Source organism: Anomaloglossus baeobatrachus, unplaced genomic scaffold (genome assembly GCF_048569485.1).
Source record: "Anomaloglossus baeobatrachus isolate aAnoBae1 unplaced genomic scaffold, aAnoBae1.hap1 Scaffold_3323, whole genome shotgun sequence".
NCBI classification, from domain to species: domain Eukaryota; kingdom Metazoa; phylum Chordata; class Amphibia; order Anura; family Aromobatidae; genus Anomaloglossus; species Anomaloglossus baeobatrachus.
The window spans coordinates 53,902-78,163 of record NW_027442704.1 but is presented as its reverse complement, the minus strand read 5'-3'; the positions used below and the strand labels follow the sequence as shown (position 1 = coordinate 78,163).

The 24,262-nt window shown below is 46.2% G+C and overlaps 15 non-coding genes across 15 annotated transcripts; all 15 read right to left on the bottom strand.

Moving 5' to 3' along the window:
* Positions 1-841: 841 nt before the first annotated feature.
* Positions 842-1,032, bottom strand: LOC142270898 (U2 spliceosomal RNA). The gene has a single exon (XR_012736106.1). It is a non-coding gene; the product is annotated as a U2 spliceosomal RNA (small nuclear RNA).
* Positions 1,033-2,419: 1,387 nt separating this feature from the next.
* Positions 2,420-2,610, bottom strand: LOC142270896 (U2 spliceosomal RNA). Its single transcript, XR_012736105.1, has one exon. It is a non-coding gene; the product is annotated as a U2 spliceosomal RNA (small nuclear RNA).
* A 1,386-nt stretch (positions 2,611-3,996) lies between these two features.
* LOC142270895 (U2 spliceosomal RNA) lies at positions 3,997-4,187 on the bottom strand. The gene has a single exon (XR_012736104.1). It is a non-coding gene; the product is annotated as a U2 spliceosomal RNA (small nuclear RNA).
* A 1,387-nt stretch (positions 4,188-5,574) lies between these two features.
* LOC142270894 (U2 spliceosomal RNA) lies at positions 5,575-5,765 on the bottom strand. Its single transcript, XR_012736103.1, has one exon. It is a non-coding gene; the product is annotated as a U2 spliceosomal RNA (small nuclear RNA).
* A 1,388-nt stretch (positions 5,766-7,153) lies between these two features.
* LOC142270893 (U2 spliceosomal RNA) lies at positions 7,154-7,344 on the bottom strand. Its single transcript, XR_012736102.1, has one exon. It is a non-coding gene; the product is annotated as a U2 spliceosomal RNA (small nuclear RNA).
* A 1,387-nt stretch (positions 7,345-8,731) lies between these two features.
* Positions 8,732-8,922, bottom strand: LOC142270891 (U2 spliceosomal RNA). The gene has a single exon (XR_012736100.1). It is a non-coding gene; the product is annotated as a U2 spliceosomal RNA (small nuclear RNA).
* Positions 8,923-10,309: 1,387 nt separating this feature from the next.
* LOC142270890 (U2 spliceosomal RNA) lies at positions 10,310-10,500 on the bottom strand. The gene has a single exon (XR_012736099.1). It is a non-coding gene; the product is annotated as a U2 spliceosomal RNA (small nuclear RNA).
* A 1,379-nt stretch (positions 10,501-11,879) lies between these two features.
* On the bottom strand, positions 11,880-12,071 carry LOC142270906 (U2 spliceosomal RNA). The gene has a single exon (XR_012736114.1). It is a non-coding gene; the product is annotated as a U2 spliceosomal RNA (small nuclear RNA).
* Positions 12,072-13,463: 1,392 nt separating this feature from the next.
* LOC142270889 (U2 spliceosomal RNA) lies at positions 13,464-13,654 on the bottom strand. Its single transcript, XR_012736098.1, has one exon. It is a non-coding gene; the product is annotated as a U2 spliceosomal RNA (small nuclear RNA).
* Positions 13,655-15,041: 1,387 nt separating this feature from the next.
* LOC142270888 (U2 spliceosomal RNA) lies at positions 15,042-15,232 on the bottom strand. Its single transcript, XR_012736097.1, has one exon. It is a non-coding gene; the product is annotated as a U2 spliceosomal RNA (small nuclear RNA).
* A 1,387-nt stretch (positions 15,233-16,619) lies between these two features.
* Positions 16,620-16,811, bottom strand: LOC142270907 (U2 spliceosomal RNA). Its single transcript, XR_012736115.1, has one exon. It is a non-coding gene; the product is annotated as a U2 spliceosomal RNA (small nuclear RNA).
* A 1,387-nt stretch (positions 16,812-18,198) lies between these two features.
* LOC142270887 (U2 spliceosomal RNA) lies at positions 18,199-18,389 on the bottom strand. The gene has a single exon (XR_012736096.1). It is a non-coding gene; the product is annotated as a U2 spliceosomal RNA (small nuclear RNA).
* A 1,387-nt stretch (positions 18,390-19,776) lies between these two features.
* Positions 19,777-19,967, bottom strand: LOC142270885 (U2 spliceosomal RNA). Its single transcript, XR_012736095.1, has one exon. It is a non-coding gene; the product is annotated as a U2 spliceosomal RNA (small nuclear RNA).
* A 1,387-nt stretch (positions 19,968-21,354) lies between these two features.
* Positions 21,355-21,545, bottom strand: LOC142270884 (U2 spliceosomal RNA). The gene has a single exon (XR_012736094.1). It is a non-coding gene; the product is annotated as a U2 spliceosomal RNA (small nuclear RNA).
* A 1,387-nt stretch (positions 21,546-22,932) lies between these two features.
* On the bottom strand, positions 22,933-23,123 carry LOC142270883 (U2 spliceosomal RNA). The gene has a single exon (XR_012736093.1). It is a non-coding gene; the product is annotated as a U2 spliceosomal RNA (small nuclear RNA).
* Between the last annotated feature and the right edge of the window lie 1,139 nt (positions 23,124-24,262).

The following is a 24,262-nucleotide window of genomic DNA, read 5'->3' as shown; positions in this document are numbered from 1 at the left end:
TGTGATGTCATCGGGGGGCATTGTGACAAGCCGCCAGTGTTCCGTCTCTTCATGTTGTGCACAGTTCAAACGGAAAATACATCAACAGGCAGACTACAGAAAAGCTTACTATCAAAGGTTAGAGGGGGGCTTTCTCAGAGGGCTTTTTACAGTTTTTCTATTCCCAATTAGCCGTTTAAGTGTACTTATTGAAAGTAGTAATTCTTTCATAGGCCGCCCTTTCTTAGTATTTGACGTTCCTTATATTGCGGTATGAGGCTTCGCAGTAGGTTGCAAACATTCATCACCCATGACTTTCCCCAATTGAGCTCAGAAGCTCAATGTCTATCATGACCTCTCTTTTAGAATGTCCAAGAGCAAGCAAACTATTCCTCCAGGAGAGGGCGCCAACAGACTACTAAAGAGATCATCATTACTCAAAGAAAACCCCAAAAACCAATGCATGATAGGAATAAACAGGTAACTTTCTTTGGAGTGGAAGCGGAGAGATCGCACCAGATGCCAATTCTAGATGTTATCACACCTGTGGTCACTGCAGCAGCAGGTGAATCCACTTTGTCCAAAAGGGATCTATTCCATTCAATTGCAAATGATCTAGATAAGACAGAGAACTGCAGCACGGGGACATAGCCGAGTTGGTCAGGTTGAGTGGTGATGAGTTTGCTATTTGGATGAATAAAGAAAGTCAAAAGTGTGAAAGATAAAAAACAAAAGGAGGAAGTGTGAAAAGTGAATGGGCCAAATTGAGGTGCATATGAAGACGTATGCTTTCTTCCAATTCATTAAATCGGGCTAATATGAATCAGGTGAATTGAGTTCTGCTTTTGGAAACTGGGTTAAGAAGGGGTGCACCGTTCCTGGAGGTACTGCAATACCAGGTCAATGCGTGGAGTGGACAGAGCAAGCTCTTTTTCCATCTCCCTGTTCTAAAAATCCATTTAATATATGGTCCCCAGATAGGGGACGTATCAGATATTAAACTGATAAGAACAGATACTACACTTGATCTTAGCCAAAAGGCCGAGAAGCGATAACCAGAATTGGTTTGGGCCTCGAGTGGCACCCTGGCCTATGCCGGACACATCTTAGGGAGAGAGAGCGAGAGGGAGACAAACCCACGCCTACACAAGACATTTTGTCACCCAAGCCAACCCTTGAAAAGGCTGCTTTGCAGAGCCAAAACAAGAAGAATGGTGCGTTTTGCAGCCGCCGCCCACTGCAATGAATCTGAATAACTCCTCCTTTAGGGCGCAAGCAACTCCCCTCCCCCTTGCAGTCTTTCCAATTCACGATACAAAAAGACGGACAGGACAGGTTGCCTGACTTTCCGTCACTGCCACCCTTTGCCATCCTTACCCGTAGAAAGCCCTTTCATCATCCCCAAACCCTAATCTTTTCCCTTTCCTTCCCAGCCCCCAAACCCTGCCCTCTGTACCTTTCTCACCACCCGCTTCCCTTCTCCTGTCATCCCCCTACCACCCGGGAAAAAAAGAGATTGCCCCCTCCTTCCACTAGCCCACCCTCCCACCCAAAGAACAACTTCTTCTGCGCAGCTTGTTTTCTAGGCAGCAGCGCTATTGTGATGTCATCGGGGGGCATTGTGACAAGCCGCCAGTGTTCCGTCTCTTCATGTTGTGCACAGTTCAAACGGAAAATACATCAACAGGCAGACTACAGAAAAGCTTACTATCAAAGGTTAGAGGGGGGCTTTCTCAGAGGGCTTTTTACAGTTTTTCTATTCCCAATTAGCCGTTTAAGTGTACTTATTGAAAGTAGTAATTCTTTCATAGGCCGCCCTTTCTTAGTATTTGACGTTCCTTATATTGCGGTATGAGGCTTCGCAGTAGGTTGCAAACATTCATCACCCATGACTTTCCCCAATTGAGCTCAGAAGCTCAATGTCTATCATGACCTCTCTTTTAGAATGTCCAAGAGCAAGCAAACTATTCCTCCAGGAGAGGGCGCCAACAGACTACTAAAGAGATCATCATTACTCAAAGAAAACCCCAAAAACCAATGCATGATAGGAATAAACAGGTAACTTTCTTTGGAGTGGAAGCGGAGAGATCGCACCAGATGCCAATTCTAGATGTTATCACACCTGTGGTCACTGCAGCAGCAGGTGAATCCACTTTGTCCAAAAGGGATCTATTCCATTCAATTGCAAATGATCTAGATAAGACAGAGAACTGCAGCACGGGGACATAGCCGAGTTGGTCAGGTTGAGTGGTGATGAGTTTGCTATTTGGATGAATAAAGAAAGTCAAAAGTGTGAAAGATAAAAAACAAAAGGAGGAAGTGTGAAAAGTGAATGGGCCAAATTGAGGTGCATATGAAGACGTATGCTTTCTTCCAATTCATTAAATCGGGCTAATATGAATCAGGTGAATTGAGTTCTGCTTTTGGAAACTGGGTTAAGAAGGGGTGCACCGTTCCTGGAGGTACTGCAATACCAGGTCAATGCGTGGAGTGGACAGAGCAAGCTCTTTTTCCATCTCCCTGTTCTAAAAATCCATTTAATATATGGTCCCCAGATAGGGGACGTATCAGATATTAAACTGATAAGAACAGATACTACACTTGATCTTAGCCAAAAGGCCGAGAAGCGATAACCAGAATTGGTTTGGGCCTCGAGTGGCACCCTGGCCTATGCCGGACACATCTTAGGGAGAGAGAGCGAGAGGGAGACAAACCCACGCCTACACAAGACATTTTGTCACCCAAGCCAACCCTTGAAAAGGCTGCTTTGCAGAGCCAAAACAAGAAGAATGGTGCGTTTTGCAGCCGCCGCCCACTGCAATGAATCTGAATAACTCCTCCTTTAGGGCGCAAGCAACTCCCCTCCCCCTTGCAGTCTTTCCAATTCACGATACAAAAAGACGGACAGGACAGGTTGCCTGACTTTCCGTCACTGCCACCCTTTGCCATCCTTACCCGTAGAAAGCCCTTTCATCATCCCCAAACCCTAATCTTTTCCCTTTCCTTCCCAGCCCCCAAACCCTGCCCTCTGTACCTTTCTCACCACCCGCTTCCCTTCTCCTGTCATCCCCCTACCACCCGGGAAAAAAAGAGATTGCCCCCTCCTTCCACTAGCCCACCCTCCCACCCAAAGAACAACTTCTTCTGCGCAGCTTGTTTTCTAGGCAGCAGCGCTATTGTGATGTCATCGGGGGGCATTGTGACAAGCCGCCAGTGTTCCGTCTCTTCATGTTGTGCACAGTTCAAACGGAAAATACATCAACAGGCAGACTACAGAAAAGCTTACTATCAAAGGTTAGAGGGGGGCTTTCTCAGAGGGCTTTTTACAGTTTTTCTATTCCCAATTAGCCGTTTAAGTGTACTTATTGAAAGTAGTAATTCTTTCATAGGCCGCCCTTTCTTAGTATTTGACGTTCCTTATATTGCGGTATGAGGCTTCGCAGTAGGTTGCAAACATTCATCACCCATGACTTTCCCCAATTGAGCTCAGAAGCTCAATGTCTATCATGACCTCTCTTTTAGAATGTCCAAGAGCAAGCAAACTATTCCTCCAGGAGAGGGCGCCAACAGACTACTAAAGAGATCATCATTACTCAAAGAAAACCCCAAAAACCAATGCATGATAGGAATAAACAGGTAACTTTCTTTGGAGTGGAAGCGGAGAGATCCACCAGATGCCAATTCTAGATGTTATCACACCTGTGGTCACTGCAGCAGCAGGTGAATCCACTTTGTCCAAAAGGGATCTATTCCATTCAATTGCAAATGATCTAGATAAGACAGAGAACTGCAGCACGGGGACATAGCCGAGTTGGTCAGGTTGAGTGGTGATGAGTTTGCTATTTGGATGAATAAAGAAAGTCAAAAGTGTGAAAGATAAAAAACAAAAGGAGGAAGTGTGAAAAGTGAATGGGCCAAATTGAGGTGCATATGAAGACGTATGCTTTCTTCCAATTCATTAAATCGGGCTAATATGAATCAGGTGAATTGAGTTCTGCTTTTGGAAACTGGGTTAAGAAGGGGTGCACCGTTCCTGGAGGTACTGCAATACCAGGTCAATGCGTGGAGTGGACAGAGCAAGCTCTTTTTCCATCTCCCTGTTCTAAAAATCCATTTAATATATGGTCCCCAGATAGGGGACGTATCAGATATTAAACTGATAAGAACAGATACTACACTTGATCTTAGCCAAAAGGCCGAGAAGCGATAACCAGAATTGGTTTGGGCCTCGAGTGGCACCCTGGCCTATGCCGGACACATCTTAGGGAGAGAGAGCGAGAGGGAGACAAACCCACGCCTACACAAGACATTTTGTCACCCAAGCCAACCCTTGAAAAGGCTGCTTTGCAGAGCCAAAACAAGAAGAATGGTGCGTTTTGCAGCCGCCGCCCACTGCAATGAATCTGAATAACTCCTCCTTTAGGGCGCAAGCAACTCCCCTCCCCCTTGCAGTCTTTCCAATTCACGATACAAAAAGACGGACAGGACAGGTTGCCTGACTTTCCGTCACTGCCACCCTTTGCCATCCTTACCCGTAGAAAGCCCTTTCATCATCCCCAAACCCTAATCTTTTCCCTTTCCTTCCCAGCCCCCAAACCCTGCCCTCTGTACCTTTCTCACCACCCGCTTCCCTTCTCCTGTCATCCCCCTACCACCCGGGAAAAAAAGAGATTGCCCCCTCCTTCCACTAGCCCACCCTCCCACCCAAAGAACAACTTCTTCTGCGCAGCTTGTTTTCTAGGCAGCAGCGCTATTGTGATGTCATCGGGGGGCATTGTGACAAGCCGCCAGTGTTCCGTCTCTTCATGTTGTGCACAGTTCAAACGGAAAATACATCAACAGGCAGACTACAGAAAAGCTTACTATCAAAGGTTAGAGGGGGGCTTTCTCAGAGGGCTTTTTACAGTTTTTCTATTCCCAATTAGCCGTTTAAGTGTACTTATTGAAAGTAGTAATTCTTTCATAGGCCGCCCTTTCTTAGTATTTGACGTTCCTTATATTGCGGTATGAGGCTTCGCAGTAGGTTGCAAACATTCATCACCCATGACTTTCCCCAATTGAGCTCAGAAGCTCAATGTCTATCATGACCTCTCTTTTAGAATGTCCAAGAGCAAGCAAACTATTCCTCCAGGAGAGGGCGCCAACAGACTACTAAAGAGATCATCATTACTCAAAGAAAACCCCAAAAACCAATGCATGATAGGAATAAACAGGTAACTTTCTTTGGAGTGGAAGCGGAGAGATCGCACCAGATGCCAATTCTAGATGTTATCACACCTGTGGTCACTGCAGCAGCAGGTGAATCCACTTTGTCCAAAAGGGATCTATTCCATTCAATTGCAAATGATCTAGATAAGACAGAGAACTGCAGCACGGGGACATAGCCGAGTTGGTCAGGTTGAGTGGTGATGAGTTTGCTATTTGGATGAATAAAGAAAGTCAAAAGTGTGAAAGATAAAAAACAAAAGGAGGAAGTGTGAAAAGTGAATGGGCCAAATTGAGGTGCATATGAAGACGTATGCTTTCTTCCAATTCATTAAATCGGGCTAATATGAATCAGGTGAATTGAGTTCTGCTTTTGGAAACTGGGTTAAGAAGGGGTGCACCGTTCCTGGAGGTACTGCAATACCAGGTCAATGCGTGGAGTGGACAGAGCAAGCTCTTTTTCCATCTCCCTGTTCTAAAAATCCATTTAATATATGGTCCCCAGATAGGGGACGTATCAGATATTAAACTGATAAGAACAGATACTACACTTGATCTTAGCCAAAAGGCCGAGAAGCGATAACCAGAATTGGTTTGGGCCTCGAGTGGCACCCTGGCCTATGCCGGACACATCTTAGGGAGAGAGAGCGAGAGGGAGACAAACCCACGCCTACACAAGACATTTTGTCACCCAAGCCAACCCTTGAAAAGGCTGCTTTGCAGAGCCAAAACAAGAAGAATGGTGCGTTTTGCAGCCGCCGCCCACTGCAATGAATCTGAATAACTCCTCCTTTAGGGCGCAAGCAACTCCCCTCCCCCTTGCAGTCTTTCCAATTCACGATACAAAAAGACGGACAGGACAGGTTGCCTGACTTTCCGTCACTGCCACCCTTTGCCATCCTTACCCGTAGAAAGCCCTTTCATCATCCCCAAACCCTAATCTTTTCCCTTTCCTTCCCAGCCCCCAAACCCTGCCCTCTGTACCTTTCTCACCACCCGCTTCCCTTCTCCTGTCATCCCCCTACCACCCGGGAAAAAAAGAGATTGCCCCCTCCTTCCACTAGCCCACCCTCTCCACCCAAAGAACAACTTCTTCTGCGCAGCTTGTTTTCTAGGCAGCAGCGCTATTGTGATGTCATCGGGGGGCATTGTGACAAGCCGCCAGTGTTCCGTCTCTTCATGTTGTGCACAGTTCAAACGGAAAATACATCAACAGGCAGACTACAGAAAAGCTTACTATCAAAGGTTAGAGGGGGGCTTTCTCAGAGGGCTTTTTACAGTTTTTCTATTCCCAATTAGCCGTTTAAGTGTACTTATTGAAAGTAGTAATTCTTTCATAGGCCGCCCTTTCTTAGTATTTGACGTTCCTTATATTGCGGTATGAGGCTTCGCAGTAGGTTGCAAACATTCATCACCCATGACTTTCCCCAATTGAGCTCAGAAGCTCAATGTCTATCATGACCTCTCTTTTAGAATGTCCAAGAGCAAGCAAACTATTCCTCCAGGAGAGGGCGCCAACAGACTACTAAAGAGATCATCATTACTCAAAGAAAACCCCAAAAACCAATGCATGATAGGAATAAACAGGTAACTTTCTTTGGAGTGGAAGCGGAGAGATCGCACCAGATGCCAATTCTAGATGTTATCACACCTGTGGTCACTGCAGCAGCAGGTGAATCCACTTTGTCCAAAAGGGATCTATTCCATTCAATTGCAAATGATCTAGATAAGACAGAGAACTGCAGCACGGGGACATAGCCGAGTTGGTCAGGTTGAGTGGTGATGAGTTTGCTATTTGGATGAATAAAGAAAGTCAAAAGTGTGAAAGATAAAAAACAAAAGGAGGAAGTGTGAAAAGTGAATGGGCCAAATTGAGGTGCATATGAAGACGTATGCTTTCTTCCAATTCATTAAATCGGGCTAATATGAATCAGGTGAATTGAGTTCTGCTTTTGGAAACTGGGTTAAGAAGGGGTGCACCGTTCCTGGAGGTACTGCAATACCAGGTCAATGCGTGGAGTGGACAGAGCAAGCTCTTTTTCCATCTCCCTGTTCTAAAAATCCATTTAATATATGGTCCCCAGATAGGGGACGTATCAGATATTAAACTGATAAGAACAGATACTACACTTGATCTTAGCCAAAAGGCCGAGAAGCGATAACCAGAATTGGTTTGGGCCTCGAGTGGCACCCTGGCCTATGCCGGACACATCTTAGGGAGAGAGAGCGAGAGGGAGACAAACCCACGCCTACACAAGACATTTTGTCACCCAAGCCAACCCTTGAAAAGGCTGCTTTGCAGAGCCAAAACAAGAAGAATGGTGCGTTTTGCAGCCGCCGCCCACTGCAATGAATCTGAATAACTCCTCCTTTAGGGCGCAAGCAACTCCCCTCCCCCTTGCAGTCTTTCCAATTCACGATACAAAAAGACGGACAGGACAGGTTGCCTGACTTTCCGTCACTGCCACCCTTTGCCATCCTTACCCGTAGAAAGCCCTTTCATCATCCCCAAACCCTAATCTTTTCCCTTTCCTTCCCAGCCCCCAAACCCTGCCCTCTGTACCTTTCTCACCACCCGCTTCCCTTCTCCTGTCATCCCCCTACCACCCGGGAAAAAAAGAGATTGCCCCCTCCTTCCACTAGCCCACCCTCCCACCCAAAGAACAACTTCTTCTGCGCAGCTTGTTTTCTAGGCAGCAGCGCTATTGTGATGTCATCGGGGGGCATTGTGACAAGCCGCCAGTGTTCCGTCTCTTCATGTTGTGCACAGTTCAAACGGAAAATACATCAACAGGCAGACTACAGAAAAGCTTACTATCAAAGGTTAGAGGGGGGCTTTCTCAGAGGGCTTTTTACAGTTTTTCTATTCCCAATTAGCCGTTTAAGTGTACTTATTGAAAGTAGTAATTCTTTCATAGGCCGCCCTTTCTTAGTATTTGACGTTCCTTATATTGCGGTATGAGGCTTCGCAGTAGGTTGCAAACATTCATCACCCATGACTTTCCCCAATTGAGCTCAGAAGCTCAATGTCTATCATGACCTCTCTTTTAGAATGTCCAAGAGCAAGCAAACTATTCCTCCAGGAGAGGGCGCCAACAGACTACTAAAGAGATCATCATTACTCAAAGAAAACCCCAAAAACCAATGCATGATAGGAATAAACAGGTAACTTTCTTTGGAGTGGAAGCGGAGAGATCGCACCAGATGCCAATTCTAGATGTTATCACACCTGTGGTCACTGCAGCAGCAGGTGAATCCACTTTGTCCAAAAGGGATCTATTCCATTCAATTGCAAATGATCTAGATAAGACAGAGAACTGCAGCACGGGGACATAGCCGAGTTGGTCAGGTTGAGTGGTGATGAGTTTGCTATTTGGATGAATAAAGAAAGTCAAAAGTGTGAAAGATAAAAAACAAAAGGAGGAAGTGTGAAAAGTGAATGGGCCAAATTGAGGTGCATATGAAGACGTATGCTTTCTTCCAATTCATTAAATCGGGCTAATATGAATCAGGTGAATTGAGTTCTGCTTTTGGAAACTGGGTTAAGAAGGGGTGCACCGTTCCTGGAGGTACTGCAATACCAGGTCAATGCGTGGAGTGGACAGAGCAAGCTCTTTTTCCATCTCCCTGTTCTAAAAATCCATTTAATATATGGTCCCCAGATAGGGGACGTATCAGATATTAAACTGATAAGAACAGATACTACACTTGATCTTAGCCAAAAGGCCGAGAAGCGATAACCAGAATTGGTTTGGGCCTCGAGTGGCACCCTGGCCTATGCCGGACACATCTTAGGGAGAGAGAGCGAGAGGGAGACAAACCCACGCCTACACAAGACATTTTGTCACCCAAGCCAACCCTTGAAAAGGCTGCTTTGCAGAGCCAAAACAAGAAGAATGGTGCGTTTTGCAGCCGCCGCCCACTGCAATGAATCTGAATAACTCCTCCTTTAGGGCGCAAGCAACTCCCCTCCCCCTTGCAGTCTTTCCAATTCACGATACAAAAAGACGGACAGGACAGGTTGCCTGACTTTCCGTCACTGCCACCCTTTGCCATCCTTACCCGTAGAAAGCCCTTTCATCATCCCCAAACCCTAATCTTTTCCCTTTCCTTCCCAGCCCCCAAACCCTGCCCTCTGTACCTTTCTCACCACCCGCTTCCCTTCTCCTGTCATCCCCCTACCACCCGGGAAAAAAAGAGATTGCCCCCTCCTTCCACTAGCCCACCCTCCCACCCAAAGAACAACTTCTTCTGCGCAGCTTGTTTTCTAGGCAGCAGCGCTATTGTGATGTCATCGGGGGGCATTGTGACAAGCCGCCAGTGTTCCGTCTCTTCATGTTGTGCACAGTTCAAACGGAAAATACATCAACAGGCAGACTACAGAAAAGCTTACTATCAAAGGTTAGAGGGGGGCTTTCTCAGAGGGCTTTTTACAGTTTTTCTATTCCCAATTAGCCGTTTAAGTGTACTTATTGAAAGTAGTAATTCTTTCATAGGCCGCCCTTTCTTAGTATTTGACGTTCCTTATATTGCGGTATGAGGCTTCGCAGTAGGTTGCAAACATTCATCACCCATGACTTTCCCCAATTGAGCTCAGAAGCTCAATGTCTATCATGACCTCTCTTTTAGAATGTCCAAGAGCAAGCAAACTATTCCTCCAGGAGAGGGCGCCAACAGACTACTAAAGAGATCATCATTACTCAAAGAAAACCCCAAAAACCAATGCATGATAGGAATAAACAGGTAACTTTCTTTGGAGTGGAAGCGGAGAGATCGCACCAGATGCCAATTCTAGATGTTATCACACCTGTGGTCACTGCAGCAGCAGGTGAATCCACTTTGTCCAAAAGGGATCTATTCCATTCAATTGCAAATGATCTAGATAAGACAGAGAACTGCAGCACGGGGACATAGCCGAGTTGGTCAGGTTGAGTGGTGATGAGTTTGCTATTTGGATGAATAAAGAAAGTCAAAAGTGTGAAAGATAAAAAACAAAAGGAGGAAGTGTGAAAAGTGAATGGGCCAAATTGAGGTGCATATGAAGACGTATGCTTTCTTCCAATTCATTAAATCGGGCTAATATGAATCAGGTGAATTGAGTTCTGCTTTTGGAAACTGGGTTAAGAAGGGGTGCACCGTTCCTGGAGGTACTGCAATACCAGGTCAATGCGTGGAGTGGACAGAGCAAGCTCTTTTTCCATCTCCCTGTTCTAAAAATCCATTTAATATATGGTCCCCAGATAGGGGACGTATCAGATATTAAACTGATAAGAACAGATACTACACTTGATCTTAGCCAAAAGGCCGAGAAGCGATAACCAGAATTGGTTTGGGCCTCGAGTGGCACCCTGGCCTATGCCGGACACATCTTAGGGAGAGAGAGCGAGAGGGAGACAAACCCACGCCTACACAAGACATTTTGTCACCCAAGCCAACCCTTGAAAAGGCTGCTTTGCAGAGCCAAAACAAGAAGAATGGTGCGTTTTGCAGCCGCCGCCCACTGCAATGAATCTGAATAACTCCTCCTTTAGGGCGCAAGCAACTCCCCTCCCCCTTGCAGTCTTTCCAATTCACGATACAAAAAGACGGACAGGACAGGTTGCCTGACTTTCCGTCACTGCCACCCTTTGCCATCCTTACCCGTAGAAAGCCCTTTCATCATCCCCAAACCCTAATCTTTTCCCTTTCCTTCCCAGCCCCCAAACCCTGCCCTCTGTACCTTTCTCACCACCCGCTTCCCTTCTCCTGTCATCCCCCTACCACCCGGGAAAAAAAGAGATTGCCCCCTCCTTCCACTAGCCCACCCTCCCACCCAAAGAACAACTTCTTCTGCGCAGCTTGTTTTCTAGGCAGCAGCGCTATTGTGATGTCATCGGGGGGCATTGTGACAAGCCGCCAGTGTTCCGTCTCTTCATGTTGTGCACAGTTCAAACGGAAAATACATCAACAGGCAGACTACAGAAAAGCTTACTATCAAAGGTTAGAGGGGGGCTTTCTCAGAGGGCTTTTTACAGTTTTTCTATTCCCAATTAGCCGTTTAAGTGTACTTATTGAAAGTAGTAATTCTTTCATAGGCCGCCCTTTCTTAGTATTTGACGTTCCTTATATTGCGGTATGAGGCTTCGCAGTAGGTTGCAAACATTCATCACCCATGACTTTCCCCAATTGAGCTCAGAAGCTCAATGTCTATCATGACCTCTCTTTTAGAATGTCCAAGAGCAAGCAAACTATTCCTCCAGGAGAGGGCGCCAACAGACTACTAAAGAGATCATCATTACTCAAAGAAAACCCCAAAAACCAATGCATGATAGGAATAAACAGGTAACTTTCTTTGGAGTGGAAGCGGAGAGATCGCACCAGATGCCAATTCTAGATGTTATCACACCTGTGGTCACTGCAGCAGCAGGTGAATCCACTTTGTCCAAAAGGGATCTATTCCATTCAATTGCAAATGATCTAGATAAGACAGAGAACTGCAACATAGCCGAGTTGGTCAGGTTGAGTGGTGATGAGTTTGCTATTTGGATGAATAAAGAAAGTCAAAAGTGTGAAAGATAAAAAACAAAAGGAGGAAGTGTGAAAAGTGAATGGGCCAAATTGAGGTGCATATGAAGACGTATGCTTTCTTCCAATTCATTAAATCGGGCTAATATGAATCAGGTGAATTGAGTTCTGCTTTTGGAAACTGGGTTAAGAAGGGGTGCACCGTTCCTGGAGGTACTGCAATACCAGGTCAATGCGTGGAGTGGACAGAGCAAGCTCTTTTTCCATCTCCCTGTTCTAAAAATCCATTTAATATATGGTCCCCAGATCAGGGGACGTATCAGATATTAAACTGATAAGAACAGATACTACACTTGATCTTAGCCAAAAGGCCGAGAAGCGATAACCAGAATTGGTTTGGGCCTCGAGTGGCACCCTGGCCTATGCCGGACACATCTTAGGGAGAGAGAGCGAGAGGGAGACAAACCCACGCCTACACAAGACATTTTGTCACCCAAGCCAACCCTTGAAAAGGCTGCTTTGCAGAGCCAAAACAAGAAGAATGGTGCGTTTTGCAGCCGCCGCCCACTGCAATGAATCTGAATAACTCCTCCTTTAGGGCGCAAGCAACTCCCCTCCCCCTTGCAGTCTTTCCAATTCACGATACAAAAAGACGGACAGGACAGGTTGCCTGACTTTCCGTCACTGCCACCCTTTGCCATCCTTACCCGTAGAAAGCCCTTTCATCATCCCCAAACCCTAATCTTTTCCCTTTCCTTCCCAGCCCCCAAACCCTGCCCTCTGTACCTTTCTCACCACCCGCTTCCCTTCTCCTGTCATCCCCCTACCACCCGGGAAAAAAAGAGATTGCCCCCTCCTTCCACTAGCCCACCCTCCCACCCAAAGAACAACTTCTTCTGCGCAGCTTGTTTTCTAGGCAGCAGCGCTATTGTGATGTCATCGGGGGGCATTGTGACAAGCCGCCAGTGTTCCGTCTCTTCATGTTGTGCACAGTTCAAACGGAAAATACATCAACAGGCAGACTACAGAAAAGCTTACTATCAAAGGTTAGAGGGGGGCTTTCTCAGAGGGCTTTTTACAGTTTTTCTATTCCCAATTAGCCGTTTAAGTGTACTTATTGAAAGTAGTAATTCTTTCATAGGCCGCCCTTTCTTAGTATTTGACGTTCCTTATATTGCGGTATGAGGCTTCGCAGTAGGTTGCAAACATTCATCACCCATGACTTTCCCCAATTGAGCTCAGAAGCTCAATGTCTATCATGACCTCTCTTTTAGAATGTCCAAGAGCAAGCAAACTATTCCTCCAGGAGAGGGCGCCAACAGACTACTAAAGAGATCATCATTACTCAAAGAAAACCCCAAAAACCAATGCATGATAGGAATAAACAGGTAACTTTCTTTGGAGTGGAAGCGGAGAGATCGCACCAGATGCCAATCCAATTCTAGATGTTATCACACCTGTGGTCACTGCAGCAGCAGGTGAATCCACTTTGTCCAAAAGGGATCTATTCCATTCAATTGCAAATGATCTAGATAAGACAGAGAACTGCAGCACGGGGACATAGCCGAGTTGGTCAGGTTGAGTGGTGATGAGTTTGCTATTTGGATGAATAAAGAAAGTCAAAAGTGTGAAAGATAAAAAACAAAAGGAGGAAGTGTGAAAAGTGAATGGGCCAAATTGAGGTGCATATGAAGACGTATGCTTTCTTCCAATTCATTAAATCGGGCTAATATGAATCAGGTGAATTGAGTTCTGCTTTTGGAAACTGGGTTAAGAAGGGGTGCACCGTTCCTGGAGGTACTGCAATACCAGGTCAATGCGTGGAGTGGACAGAGCAAGCTCTTTTTCCATCTCCCTGTTCTAAAAATCCATTTAATATATGGTCCCCAGATAGGGGACGTATCAGATATTAAACTGATAAGAACAGATACTACACTTGATCTTAGCCAAAAGGCCGAGAAGCGATAACCAGAATTGGTTTGGGCCTCGAGTGGCACCCTGGCCTATGCCGGACACATCTTAGGGAGAGAGAGCGAGAGGGAGACAAACCCACGCCTACACAAGACATTTTGTCACCCAAGCCAACCCTTGAAAAGGCTGCTTTGCAGAGCCAAAACAAGAAGAATGGTGCGTTTTGCAGCCGCCGCCCACTGCAATGAATCTGAATAACTCCTCCTTTAGGGCGCAAGCAACTCCCCTCCCCCTTGCAGTCTTTCCAATTCACGATACAAAAAGACGGACAGGACAGGTTGCCTGACTTTCCGTCACTGCCACCCTTTGCCATCCTTACCCGTAGAAAGCCCTTTCATCATCCCCAAACCCTAATCTTTTCCCTTTCCTTCCCAGCCCCCAAACCCTGCCCTCTGTACCTTTCTCACCACCCGCTTCCCTTCTCCTGTCATCCCCCTACCACCCGGGAAAAAAAGAGATTGCCCCCTCCTTCCACTAGCCCACCCTCCCACCCAAAGAACAACTTCTTCTGCGCAGCTTGTTTTCTAGGCAGCAGCGCTATTGTGATGTCATCGGGGGGCATTGTGACAAGCCGCCAGTGTTCCGTCTCTTCATGTTGTGCACAGTTCAAACGGAAAATACATCAACAGGCAGACTACAGAAAAGCTTACTATCAAAGGTTAGAGGGGGGCTTTCTCAGAGGGCTTTTTACAGTTTTTCTATTCCCAATTAGCCGTTTAAGTGTACTTATTGAAAGTAGTAATTCTTTCATAGGCCGCCCTTTCTTAGTATTTGACGTTCCTTATATTGCGGTATGAGGCTTCGCAGTAGGTTGCAAACATTCATCACCCATGACTTTCCCCAATTGAGCTCAGAAGCTCAATGTCTATCATGACCTCTCTTTTAGAATGTCCAAGAGCAAGCAAACTATTCCTCCAGGAGAGGGCGCCAACAGACTACTAAAGAGATCATCATTACTCAAAGAAAACCCCAAAAACCAATGCATGATAGGAATAAACAGGTAACTTTCTTTGGAGTGGAAGCGGAGAGATCGCACCAGATGCCAATTCTAGATGTTATCACACCTGTGGTCACTGCAGCAGCAGGTGAATCCACTTTGTCCAAAAGGGATCTATTCCATTCAATTGCAAATGATCTAGATAAGACAGAGAACTGCAGCACGGGGACATAGCCGAGTTGGTCAGGTTGAGTGGTGATGAGTTTGCTATTTGGATGAATAAAGAAAGTCAAAAGTGTGAAAGATAAAAAACAAAAGGAGGAAGTGTGAAAAGTGAATGGGCCAAATTGAGGTGCATATGAAGACGTATGCTTTCTTCCAATTCATTAAATCGGGCTAATATGAATCAGGTGAATTGAGTTCTGCTTTTGGAAACTGGGTTAAGAAGGGGTGCACCGTTCCTGGAGGTACTGCAATACCAGGTCAATGCGTGGAGTGGACAGAGCAAGCTCTTTTTCCATCTCCCTGTTCTAAAAATCCATTTAATATATGGTCCCCAGATAGGGGACGTATCAGATATTAAACTGATAAGAACAGATACTACACTTGATCTTAGCCAAAAGGCCGAGAAGCGATAACCAGAATTGGTTTGGGCCTCGAGTGGCACCCTGGCCTATGCCGGACACATCTTAGGGAGAGAGAGCGAGAGGGAGACAAACCCACGCCTACACAAGACATTTTGTCACCCAAGCCAACCCTTGAAAAGGCTGCTTTGCAGAGCCAAAACAAGAAGAATGGTGCGTTTTGCAGCCGCCGCCCACTGCAATGAATCTGAATAACTCCTCCTTTAGGGCGCAAGCAACTCCCCTCCCCCTTGCAGTCTTTCCAATTCACGATACAAAAAGACGGACAGGACAGGTTGCCTGACTTTCCGTCACTGCCACCCTTTGCCATCCTTACCCGTAGAAAGCCCTTTCATCATCCCCAAACCCTAATCTTTTCCCTTTCCTTCCCAGCCCCCAAACCCTGCCCTCTGTACCTTTCTCACCACCCGCTTCCCTTCTCCTGTCATCCCCCTACCACCCGGGAAAAAAAGAGATTGCCCCCTCCTTCCACTAGCCCACCCTCCCACCCAAAGAACAACTTCTTCTGCGCAGCTTGTTTTCTAGGCAGCAGCGCTATTGTGATGTCATCGGGGGGCATTGTGACAAGCCGCCAGTGTTCCGTCTCTTCATGTTGTGCACAGTTCAAACGGAAAATACATCAACAGGCAGACTACAGAAAAGCTTACTATCAAAGGTTAGAGGGGGGCTTTCTCAGAGGGCTTTTTACAGTTTTTCTATTCCCAATTAGCCGTTTAAGTGTACTTATTGAAAGTAGTAATTCTTTCATAGGCCGCCCTTTCTTAGTATTTGACGTTCCTTATATTGCGGTATGAGGCTTCGCAGTAGGTTGCAAACATTCATCACCCATGACTTTCCCCAATTGAGCTCAGAAGCTCAATGTCTATCATGACCTCTCTTTTAGAATGTCCAAGAGCAAGCAAACTATTCCTCCAGGAGAGGGCGCCAACAGACTACTAAAGAGATCATCATTACTCAAAGAAAACCCCAAAAACCAATGCATGATAGGAATAAACAGGTAACTTTCTTTGGAGTGGAAGCGGAGAGATCGCACCAGATGCCAATTCTAGATGTTATCACACCTGTGGTCACTGCAGCAGCAGGTGAATCCACTTTGTCCAAAAGGGATCTATTCCATTCAATTGCAAATGATCTAGATAAGACAGAGAACTGCAGCACGGGGACATAGCCGAGTTGGTCAGGTTGAGTGGTGATGAGTTTGCTATTTGGATGAATAAAGAAAGTCAAAAGTGTGAAAGATAAAAAACAAAAGGAGGAAGTGTGAAAAGTGAATGGGCCAAATTGAGGTGCATATGAAGACGTATGCTTTCTTCCAATTCATTAAATCGGGCTAATATGAATCAGGTGAATTGAGTTCTGCTTTTGGAAACTGGGTTAAGAAGGGGTGCACCGTTCCTGGAGGTACTGCTAATACCAGGTCAATGCGTGGAGTGGACAGAGCAAGCTCTTTTTCCATCTCCCTGTTCTAAAAATCCATTTAATATATGGTCCCCAGATAGGGGACGTATCAGATATTAAACTGATAAGAACAGATACTACACTTGATCTTAGCCAAAAGGCCGAGAAGCGATAACCAGAATTGGTTTGGGCCTCGAGTGGCACCCTGGCCTATGCCGGACACATCTTAGGGAGAGAGAGCGAGAGGGAGACAAACCCACGCCTACACAAGACATTTTGTCACCCAAGCCAACCCTTGAAAAGGCTGCTTTGCAGAGCCAAAACAAGAAGAATGGTGCGTTTTGCAGCCGCCGCCCACTGCAATGAATCTGAATAACTCCTCCTTTAGGGCGCAAGCAACTCCCCTCCCCCTTGCAGTCTTTCCAATTCACGATACAAAAAGACGGACAGGACAGGTTGCCTGACTTTCCGTCACTGCCACCCTTTGCCATCCTTACCCGTAGAAAGCCCTTTCATCATCCCCAAACCCTAATCTTTTCCCTTTCCTTCCCAGCCCCCAAACCCTGCCCTCTGTACCTTTCTCACCACCCGCTTCCCTTCTCCTGTCATCCCCCTACCACCCGGGAAAAAAAGAGATTGCCCCCTCCTTCCACTAGCCCACCCTCCCACCCAAAGAACAACTTCTTCTGCGCAGCTTGTTTTCTAGGCAGCAGCGCTATTGTGATGTCATCGGGGGGCATTGTGACAAGCCGCCAGTGTTCCGTCTCTTCATGTTGTGCACAGTTCAAACGGAAAATACATCAACAGGCAGACTACAGAAAAGCTTACTATCAAAGGTTAGAGGGGGGCTTTCTCAGAGGGCTTTTTACAGTTTTTCTATTCCCAATTAGCCGTTTAAGTGTACTTATTGAAAGTAGTAATTCTTTCATAGGCCGCCCTTTCTTAGTATTTGACGTTCCTTATATTGCGGTATGAGGCTTCGCAGTAGGTTGCAAACATTCATCACCCATGACTTTCCCCAATTGAGCTCAGAAGCTCAATGTCTATCATGACCTCTCTTTTAGAATGTCCAAGAGCAAGCAAACTATTCCTCCAGGAGAGGGCGCCAACAGACTACTAAAGAGATCATCATTACTCAAAGAAAACCCCAAAAACCAATGCATGATAGGAATAAACAGGTAACTTTCTTTGGAGTGGAAGCGGAGAGATCGCACCAGATGCCAATTCTAGATGTTATCACACCTGTGGTCACTGCAGCAGCAGGTGAATCCACTTTGTCCAAAAGGGATCTATTCCATTCAATTGCAAATGATCTAGATAAGACAGAGAACTGCAGCACGGGGACATAGCCGAGTTGGTCAGGTTGAGTGGTGATGAGTTTGCTATTTGGATGAATAAAGAAAGTCAAAAGTGTGAAAGATAAAAAACAAAAGGAGGAAGTGTGAAAAGTGAATGGGCCAAATTGAGGTGCATATGAAGACGTATGCTTTCTTCCAATTCATTAAATCGGGCTAATATGAATCAGGTGAATTGAGTTCTGCTTTTGGAAACTGGGTTAAGAAGGGGTGCACCGTTCCTGGAGGTACTGCAATACCAGGTCAATGCGTGGAGTGGACAGAGCAAGCTCTTTTTCCATCTCCCTGTTCTAAAAATCCATTTAATATATGGTCCCCAGATAGGGGACGTATCAGATATTAAACTGATAAGAACAGATACTACACTTGATCTTAGCCAAAAGGCCGAGAAGCGATAACCAGAATTGGTTTGGGCCTCGAGTGGCACCCTGGCCTATGCCGGACACATCTTAGGGAGAGAGAGCGAGAGGGAGACAAACCCACGCCTACACAAGACATTTTGTCACCCAAGCCAACCCTTGAAAAGGCTGCTTTGCAGAGCCAAAACAAGAAGAATGGTGCGTTTTGCAGCCGCCGCCCACTGCAATGAATCTGAATAACTCCTCCTTTAGGGCGCAAGCAACTCCCCTCCCCCTTGCAGTCTTTCCAATTCACGATACAAAAAGACGGACAGGACAGGTTGCCTGACTTTCCGTCACTGCCACCCTTTGCCATCCTTACCCGTAGAAAGCCCTTTCATCATCCCCAAACCCTAATCTTTTCCCTTTCCTTCCCAGCCCCCAAACCCTGCCCTCTGTACCTTTCTCACCACCCGCTTCCCTTCTCCTGTCATCCCCCTACCACCCGGGAAAAAAAGAGATTGCCCCCTCCTTCCACTAGCCCACCCTCCCACCCAAAGAACAACTTCTTCTGCGCAGCTTGTTTTCTAGGCAGCAGCGCTATTGTGATGTCATCGGGGGGCATTGTGACAAGCCGCCAGTGTTCCGTCTCTTCATGTTGTGCACAGTTCAAACGGAAAATACATCAACAGGCAGACTACAGAAAAGCTTACTATCAAAGGTTAGAGGGGGGCTTTCTCAGAGGGCTTTTTACAGTTTTTCTATTCCCAATTAGCCGTTTAAGTGTACTTATTGAAAGTAGTAATTCTTTCATAGGCCGCCCTTTCTTAGTATTTGACGTTCCTTATATTGCGGTATGAGGCTTCGCAGTAGGTTGCAAACATTCATCACCCATGACTTTCCCCAATTGAGCTCAGAAGCTCAATGTCTATCATGACCTCTCTTTTAGAATGTCCAAGAGCAAGCAAACTATTCCTCCAGGAGAGGGCGCCAACAGACTACTAAAGAGATCATCATTACTCAAAGAAAACCCCAAAAACCAATGCATGATAGGAATAAACAGGTAACTTTCTTTGGAGTGGAAGCGGAGAGATCGCACCAGATGCCAATTCTAGATGTTATCACACCTGTGGTCACTGCAGCAGCAGGTGAATCCACTTTGTCCAAAAGGGATCTATTCCATTCAATTGCAAATGATCTAGATAAGACAGAGAACTGCAGCACGGGGACATAGCCGAGTTGGTCAGGTTGAGTGGTGATGAGTTTGCTATTTGGATGAATAAAGAAAGTCAAAAGTGTGAAAGATAAAAAACAAAAGGAGGAAGTGTGAAAAGTGAATGGGCCAAATTGAGGTGCATATGAAGACGTATGCTTTCTTCCAATTCATTAAATCGGGCTAATATGAATCAGGTGAATTGAGTTCTGCTTTTGGAAACTGGGTTAAGAAGGGGTGCACCGTTCCTGGAGGTACTGCAATACCAGGTCAATGCGTGGAGTGGACAGAGCAAGCTCTTTTTCCATCTCCCTGTTCTAAAAATCCATTTAATATATGGTCCCCAGATAGGGGACGTATCAGATATTAAACTGATAAGAACAGATACTACACTTGATCTTAGCCAAAAGGCCGAGAAGCGATAACCAGAATTGGTTTGGGCCTCGAGTGGCACCCTGGCCTATGCCGGACACATCTTAGGGAGAGAGAGCGAGAGGGAGACAAACCCACGCCTACACAAGACATTTTGTCACCCAAGCCAACCCTTGAAAAGGCTGCTTTGCAGAGCCAAAACAAGAAGAATGGTGCGTTTTGCAGCCGCCGCCCACTGCAATGAATCTGAATAACTCCTCCTTTAGGGCGCAAGCAACTCCCCTCCCCCTTGCAGTCTTTCCAATTCACGATACAAAAAGACGGACAGGACAGGTTGCCTGACTTTCCGTCACTGCCACCCTTTGCCATCCTTACCCGTAGAAAGCCCTTTCATCATCCCCAAACCCTAATCTTTTCCCTTTCCTTCCCAGCCCCCAAACCCTGCCCTCTGTACCTTTCTCACCACCCGCTTCCCTTCTCCTGTCATCCCCCTACCACCCGGGAAAAAAAGAGATTGCCCCCTCCTTCCACTAGCCCACCCTCCCACCCAAAGAACAACTTCTTCTGCGCAGCTTGTTTTCTAGGCAGCAGCGCTATTGTGATGTCATCGGGGGGCATTGTGACAAGCCGCCAGTGTTCCGTCTCTTCATGTTGTGCACAGTTCAAACGGAAAATACATCAACAGGCAGACTACAGAAAAGCTTACTATCAAAGGTTAGAGGGGGGCTTTCTCAGAGGGCTTTTTACAGTTTTTCTATTCCCAATTAGCCGTTTAAGTGTACTTATTGAAAGTAGTAATTCTTTCATAGGCCGCCCTTTCTTAGTATTTGACGTTCCTTATATTGCGGTATGAGGCTTCGCAGTAGGTTGCAAACATTCATCACCCATGACTTTCCCCAATTGAGCTCAGAAGCTCAATGTCTATCATGACCTCTCTTTTAGAATGTCCAAGAGCAAGCAAACTATTCCTCCAGGAGAGGGCGCCAACAGACTACTAAAGAGATCATCATTACTCAAAGAAAACCCCAAAAACCAATGCATGATAGGAATAAACAGGTAACTTTCTTTGGAGTGGAAGCGGAGAGATCGCACCAGATGCCAATTCTAGATGTTATCACACCTGTGGTCACTGCAGCAGCAGGTGAATCCACTTTGTCCAAAAGGGATCTATTCCATTCAATTGCAAATGATCTAGATAAGACAGAGAACTGCAGCACGGGGACATAGCCGAGTTGGTCAGGTTGAGTGGTGATGAGTTTGCTATTTGGATGAATAAAGAAAGTCAAAAGTGTGAAAGATAAAAAACAAAAGGAGGAAGTGTGAAAAGTGAATGGGCCAAATTGAGGTGCATATGAAGACGTATGCTTTCTTCCAATTCATTAAATCGGGCTAATATGAATCAGGTGAATTGAGTTCTGCTTTTGGAAACTGGGTTAAGAAGGGGTGCACCGTTCCTGGAGGTACTGCAATACCAGGTCAATGCGTGGAGTGGACAGAGCAAGCTCTTTTTCCATCTCCCTGTTCTAAAAATCCATTTAATATATGGTCCCCAGATAGGGGACGTATCAGATATTAAACTGATAAGAACAGATACTACACTTGATCTTAGCCAAAAGGCCGAGAAGCGATAACCAGAATTGGTTTGGGCCTCGAGTGGCACCCTGGCCTATGCCGGACACATCTTAGGGAGAGAGAGCGAGAGGGAGACAAACCCACGCCTACACAAGACATTTTGTCACCCAAGCCAACCCTTGAAAAGGCTGCTTTGCAGAGCCAAAACAAGAAGAATGGTGCGTTTTGCAGCCGCCGCCCACTGCAATGAATCTGAATAACTCCTCCTTTAGGGCGCAAGCAACTCCCCTCCCCCTTGCAGTCTTTCCAATTCACGATACAAAAAGACGGACAGGACAGGTTGCCTGACTTTCCGTCACTGCCACCCTTTGCCATCCTTACCCGTAGAAAGCCCTTTCATCATCCCCAAACCCTAATCTTTTCCCTTTCCTTCCCAGCCCCCAAACCCTGCCCTCTGTACCTTTCTCACCACCCGCTTCCCTTCTCCTGTCATCCCCCTACCACCCGGGAAAAAAAGAGATTGCCCCCTCCTTCCACTAGCCCACCCTCCCACCCAAAGAACAACTTCTTCTGCGCAGCTTGTTTTCTAGGCAGCAGCGCTATTGTGATGTCATCGGGGGGCATTGTGACAAGCCGCCAGTGTTCCGTCTCTTCATGTTGTGCACAGTTCAAACGGAAAATACATCAACAGGCAGACTACAGAAAAGCTTACTATCAAAGGTTAGAGGGGGGCTTTCTCAGAGGGCTTTTTACAGTTTTTCTATTCCCAATTAGCCGTTTAAGTGTACTTATTGAAAGTAGTAATTCTTTCATAGGCCGCCCTTTCTTAGTATTTGACGTTCCTTATATTGCGGTATGAGGCTTCGCAGTAGGTTGCAAACATTCATCACCCATGACTTTCCCCAATTGAGCTCAGAAGCTCAATGTCTATCATGACCTCTCTTTTAGAATGTCCAAGAGCAAGCAAACTATTCCTCCAGGAGAGGGCGCCAACAGACTACTAAAGAGATCATCATTACTCAAAGAAAACCCCAAAAACCAATGCATGATAGGAATAAACAGGTAACTTTCTTTGGAGTGGAAGCGGAGAGATCGCACCAGATGCCAATTCTAGATGTTATCACACCTGTGGTCACTGCAGCAGCAGGTGAATCCACTTTGTCCAAAAGGGATCTATTCCATTCAATTGCAAATGATCTAGATAAGACAGAGAACTGCAGCACGGGGACATAGCCGAGTTGGTCAGGTTGAGTGGTGATGAGTTTGCTATTTGGATGAATAAAGAAAGTCAAAAGTGTGAAAGATAAAAAACAAAAGGAGGAAGTGTGAAAAGTGAATGGGCCAAATTGAGGTGCATATGAAGACGTATGCTTTCTTCCAATTCATTAAATCGGGCTAATATGAATCAGGTGAATTGAGTTCTGCTTTTGGAAACTGGGTTAAGAAGGGGTGCACCGTTCCTGGAGGTACTGCAATACCAGGTCAATGCGTGGAGTGGACAGAGCAAGCTCTTTTTCCATCTCCCTGTTCTAAAAATCCATTTAATATATGGTCCCCAGATAGGGGACGTATCAGATATTAAACTGATAAGAACAGATACTACACTTGATCTTAGCCAAAAGGCCGAGAAGCGATAACCAGAATTGGTTTGGGCCTCGAGTGGCACCCTGGCCTATGCCGGACACATCTTAGGGAGAGAGAGCGAGAGGGAGACAAACCCACGCCTACACAAGACATTTTGTCACCCAAGCCAACCCTTGAAAAGGCTGCTTTGCAGAGCCAAAACAAGAAGAATGGTGCGTTTTGCAGCCGCCGCCCACTGCAATGAATCTGAATAACTCCTCCTTTAGGGCGCAAGCAACTCCCCTCCCCCTTGCAGTCTTTCCAATTCACGATACAAAAAGACGGACAGGACAGGTTGCCTGACTTTCCGTCACTGCCACCCTTTGCCATCCTTACCCGTAGAAAGCCCTTTCATCATCCCCAAACCCTAATCTTTTCCCTTTCCTTCCCAGCCCCCAAACCCTGCCCTCTGTACCTTTCTCACCACCCGCTTCCCTTCTCCTGTCATCCCCCTACCACCCGGGAAAAAAAGAGATTGCCCCCTCCTTCCACTAGCCCACCCTCCCACCCAAAGAACAACTTCTTCTGCGCAGCTTGTTTTCTAGGCAGCAGCGCTATTGTGATGTCATCGGGGGGCATTGTGACAAGCCGCCAGTGTTCCGTCTCTTCATGTTGTGCACAGTTCAAACGGAAAATACATCAACAGGCAGACTACAGAAAAGCTTACTATCAAAGGTTAGAGGGGGGCTTTCTCAGAGGGCTTTTTACAGTTTTTCTATTCCCAATTAGCCGTTTAAGTGTACTTATTGAAAGTAGTAATTCTTTCATAGGCCGCCCTTTCTTAGTATTTGACGTTCCTTATATTGCGGTATGAGGCTTCGCAGTAGGTTGCAAACATTCATCACCCATGACTTTCCCCAATTGAGCTCAGAAGCTCAATGTCTATCATGACCTCTCTTTTAGAATGTCCAAGAGCAAGCAAACTATTCCTCCAGGAGAGGGCGCCAACAGACTACTAAAGAGATCATCATTACTCAAAGAAAACCCCAAAAACCAATGCATGATAGGAATAAACAGGTAACTTTCTTTGGAGTGGAAGCGGAGAGATCGCACCAGATGCCAATTCTAGATGTTATCACACCTGTGGTCACTGCAGCAGCAGGTGAATCCACTTTGTCCAAAAGGGATCTATTCCATTCAATTGCAAATGA